Raw genomic sequence first — 5,025 nt, 5'->3', positions numbered from 1 at the left:
TTTTTTGGACTGCCTGGGATGAAAAATATCAGATTATAAATTCAGGCTGCGTGAAAGAAGAAAAGTCGAGAGAGATATCAGAGGAAAGGACGTGTTGGGATGAATATACATAAAATAAACACTAAGACCAATAACACATATTTATAATGGACCCAGGGAGGGGGAGGGGAAAGTCAAGAGAAAAAAGAAATCGAAACATTTCTCAAAATATTGGCTCAAATATAGCTGAATAATGTTCCTCTACCTGCATCCCGAAAGCGAAAATCAGTGGTACAACATATCAAGGTTTCTCGCATACAGAGAAGAAGAAAATTTCACATGACCAAGGACACCCTAATTCGGAGGAATAGACATTTGAATGTCTCCTTCCTCCCACAAGCGTTCTCTTGTTGCTTAGTGAGAAAGCTCTTCAACAAATGTCACCTATAGTTACTGAAAGATTTCATTTATTGTGTCTGACACAAACTTCATAGTGCATTTGTATTTTTCTTGCCTATTCGAAAATAAATCACATGAGATAGTCTAAGGAAACAATGAGCAACTACTACTCTCACGCCTAAGAAAATCATTTGAATTTATTCGGTGAGAAACTGAACAAAATTGCATGTTTGCACTGAAATCACATCTTACGAAACAAGCAATCAGTGATTTTGAATATGAAAAGTGGAATTAGACACCGGAAAAAAATTCCAGAGAGTAAACATCTAAAAAATCAATGGGCGGAGTTTCGAAGTGTGCCTAATCGAGTAACTGGAAGATAATGAGCAATATTACATTCCAGGCAAAATAATAAAAAAGAGTTCCGAATATAAGTTCAATTTATAAAAGTGAGAGAGATAGAAAAAAAGTCGGAATACTGGTGAAAATTTGAATCTTGGTCAAAATTTGAACTAGGAAGAAAAGCAGACTCCGTCTCTTTGAACGAGGCAAGACAGCTTGCAGTTGGCCGGATAGTTCGGGAAAAGGTGGGGGTTAAGATTGCCAAAAAACTGTTTTAGCGATGAATTCAACTCCTCGAGGAATTTTATTTGATGAGAAACTGGACGAAATTGCATGTTCGCATTTTCACATTCACAATCACATTTTGCAAAATGTGCAATCAGTGATTCTGGATATGAAAATTGAAATTCGACACCGGAAAATTTTATAGAGTAAACATCTGGGAAATCAATGGGCGATACCCTAATCGAGTTACTGGAAGATGAAAAACAATGTTACATTCCAGGCAAAAAAAGAAAAGGGCAACGGTTATTAATTCGATTCATGAAGGAAATAGATAGAAAAAGGACAGTACACCGGTGATGATTTGTCTTAGGAGGAATAGAGGGAACAGTAGACTCCGCCTCTTTGAAGGAGGGTTGGGCAGCAAACAGTTGGGGGGGGGGGGCAGTTTGGGGGAAGAAGTTTTGGCGGGACAGTTTGGGAAGGAAGTGGGTGGGATTAAGGAAAACATGTTTTGCTGACCAATTCAACTGGCACAGTTTCATAAAATGGTTCACCATATTTCCCTATACACTTCGATCACCTGAATTTATCAAAAAAATAGTTCAATTTCAAGATGAAAAAAATTAAAGATGAATTTTTCAAAAAAAAAAACCCTCAAAAATCTCTGCATTTTTTTCTGAGTGTCTAAAATCGCAACATTTTTTGTGAATCTGAGATAACCTTATGAATAAAAAATGGGTGGAAAGTATCTTTCCTCTACATGTTATCCTCTCTAGAAAACGCCCCCAGCCCTAATACACTAATTGCTCGAAATTTGAGAACGACACGCTTTCTTAGTGAAGCCTCCTGTCAACTAAAAACTACAGAGCAATAAATCCTAGCACATCACTCATCTGCTTCTCCAATTTGGAAAAAAATGGCTGCGAATTTTCTGGGTGCTCTTTCCAAAATGCATTTTACGAGCAAACCCGAAGACGTGATTTGACTTTGTGACTCAGCAACTAAACGAATTGCACAAACTCTTTCTTTAACGACCACCTGCAAAGCCCACCAAAAAAAATTGATCTCATGTTTTTTTCAAGAACTTCAAAAAAAACGAAAGTTGATATTCTATAATCTTTGAGTAAAAAAGAGAACCAACATCAGTGAAATAAAATGATAAATGAAAAGAGTTTATGGATGCAATGCGGGGAGAATGGTAGAAGAATATGGATCATAAAATAGGGTCGAATCGTACGAGAGGCGGGGTTTGAAGGAGGAAGAGAGGGAGGCAGACACAGTGAAAAAATAGAACAATTCTAGATGCGGTGAATTAGAGCAACACAGAAAAGAAAGAATGCAATTAAAAAGAGAACAGTCGAGGACAGGTCAAAGCAGATACCCCATGCAGGTGGCAAAATGTTGAGAAAAAATGCAGGTGTTGTATCCTGTTGGCCGTAGAGTTTCTGCAAAAAAAACTATTGTAGAAGGAGCAGTATTTAACGAAAAAAAAGAGAACATAAGAGAAAGGCAGCTAACCTCACGAAGAGCGCCTATTAAGTTAAAAATCATTGATGTGGGGATTGAGGCAAATTAAAGTCACAGGGCGACGGTCAGAGTTAGATAGGAGAAACTATAATTTTTTCGAGCTCCGCTTCAAATTGCTGGAATTCTCCCTGCTCTTCTCAATGGCTACATAAAATTTTCCTCCGGCAATCGATGGAGCAGCGGACAATGGCAAAGTGGATTGCTCTTCTGCAATGTTGGCTGGATGGCTGATCAGCGATCGGAATAGACTATCTGATTCATGAGTGTCTGTATTGTTAATCACTCCAAATATATCAATGCTGAAATAGAAAACGAATTGTTGTACTCTTCGAAATATGTGCCAGCCAAAACGAGTCATGCCGTAGTTTGGTGTCTGGAAATCTGGAAGAAGAAGGATAGCTTTGGACAGCGTTTTCCAGAAACTTTCTAATTGGTAAATCCGCGTTATGCCATGCTGATTTCTCTTATAGAGAATTCTCAGCGTGTACAACAACACATTACAAGCTGGGATGACAAAGCGCGCCGAGAAGAAATTTGGCTACGATGTCATGGGTACAAGAACTGTCAAAATAGTTGTGTCGATTTGAGAAGACGGAATAACGAAACGCGAGTAATTTTTTTTCTTTTCCAGACTAGAAAGTTTAGAGGAAAAGAGTAACAGAAGCAATCCACCATTTTGTTTTATGGTCCACTTCAATTTGGCTTACAGTATATGATTGTCAAAAATAAGGAGGGGAACGTGAGAAAAGAGCAACAAGAGAGAATGAGGTGTGAGAAGATGACAAGACAAAGTAGATTGATAAATTTCCATGTCAGTGGTGTAAGTTGAGATCTCGATTACCCATTTCTGACTTGCCCCCATCCCTGTGATCTTGACACTATCTTTCTTTCCTTTCCACAAACTAGGACTAACTCTTGCGTCCTTCTTAGCTTCGTTTTATCGTTTTCTTTCCCCGGTTCTTATCACTCTTAATTTATCTCCAAATAAACGAATACATAACTAAGTTATTCGAATGGTGCACCTACGTACTATTCAGTTTATGTTTCCCCACAAAGAAATTCACTTTTTCTAAGAAATTTTTTTGTAGCTAGAGAAGAAGAGCTTAATGGATCTATAGAAGAGTTGGGGGTAGAAAGTTGATTTCTGTTTTCGTGATCTCCCTTGGTTTTAGTATGGAGAGATTGAGCGTATAGGGGAACTTACGGCCCAATTTTGATAAGGACTACCAAAAACAGTCCACCGATATGTTTCATCCATTTTATTCAGGGTTACAATACAGGATCGTTAAAAATGAGGGGGGGGGGAGCGACAAGAGCAAAAGGGGAAAATGAGGGGAGAATGTGACAAGAGAAAGTAGATTGTTAAATTTCCATAACGTTCAAAAATGAGTAGGGGAGCTGACTATACCAAGTTACCAACGGATAAACTGTTTATCATAATATTACAAACATTTTTAAGATACTAGTCATCGAAAAAAAATGAGAATCATTTCTAAAAAAACTTTTTATTTTCAATAATTAAATTTTTCAGGAGCCCTACTGCAACCGGTATAGCAGAGAGTTCTTCTCCCCACCACTCGACATCGCTATTTCTATGCAAAGAAAATTTGTCATTGGAAGAGGGCTGGATGAGAAAGTATGCGTTTTGTAGGTTTTGATTTATGGTTCAATGTTGTTACGGAACCCAGATTTCGACAAACTCAAAATTCTTTCGAGAAGTACTCGTCAGCTTCAGCTACAGTCGTTCAATAAAATGGTAATCAAAAACTAATACAGCTCCATAATCTTACCTATTCATTTGATTGTTTGAGGCACTTGTTGCTGATTCCGGCTTGAAAAAAAAACAACGGGTTCACAAAAGCAGCTTTGTTGACAATCTACCAAGGAGGGCGTTTTGATTTGATTACCAACAGCCACAAGCAGCCATGGATCTCGAACAAGTTCATCAGGCTCAATGTTGGGCCCAAGTCTCATTTGGACTTTATGCAGGTTTTTAACATTTCGGAGTAAGACGGAGGAGACTGCTATATATTTTCAAAGTTTTTTTAATACTTCAGCATTAATATATTTGGAGCGATTGACAATGCAGACACTTATGAAGAGGAACCAATGCTGGATCTGGTGTGTACCACATTTTTCAGTATGTCCTTTTTTCTTCCACCCAAAAATGTTACAACACTAATTCTCCCGTTATTCATCCCCGCTCGCTCTCTTTTTCTCTCTAAATCCTTATAATCTACCTGTTTTTTGTCATCTTTTTCATTTATTCTACTCTTTCCTCCTACTTTTGGTCTTTACTGTTCCAATTTCTCCCCTCATCTATGTTCTATTTTTTCCTTTTCCTCCCGATTCGTGCCCACATCTCTTCCTGTTCATTATCAGCCTTCAAATGTTCTTAATGGTTTTTTTTTTCGTGCCTTTCTGTACTGTTTGTCCCCTTTTTCCCTAATTCTCCCTTTTTGCTCATGGTTCTCCCTCATCTTTTTTGAACGTTATGAAGATTTACCATTTAACTTCCTCTTGTCCCCTTGAGGCGTGCGACGAGAACATTGA

This window comes from Caenorhabditis briggsae (genome assembly GCF_000004555.2).
Source record: "Caenorhabditis briggsae complete genome, chrX, whole genome shotgun sequence".
NCBI lineage: Eukaryota > Metazoa > Nematoda > Chromadorea > Rhabditida > Rhabditidae > Caenorhabditis > Caenorhabditis briggsae.
Note: the sequence above shows the minus strand (reverse complement) of the source record.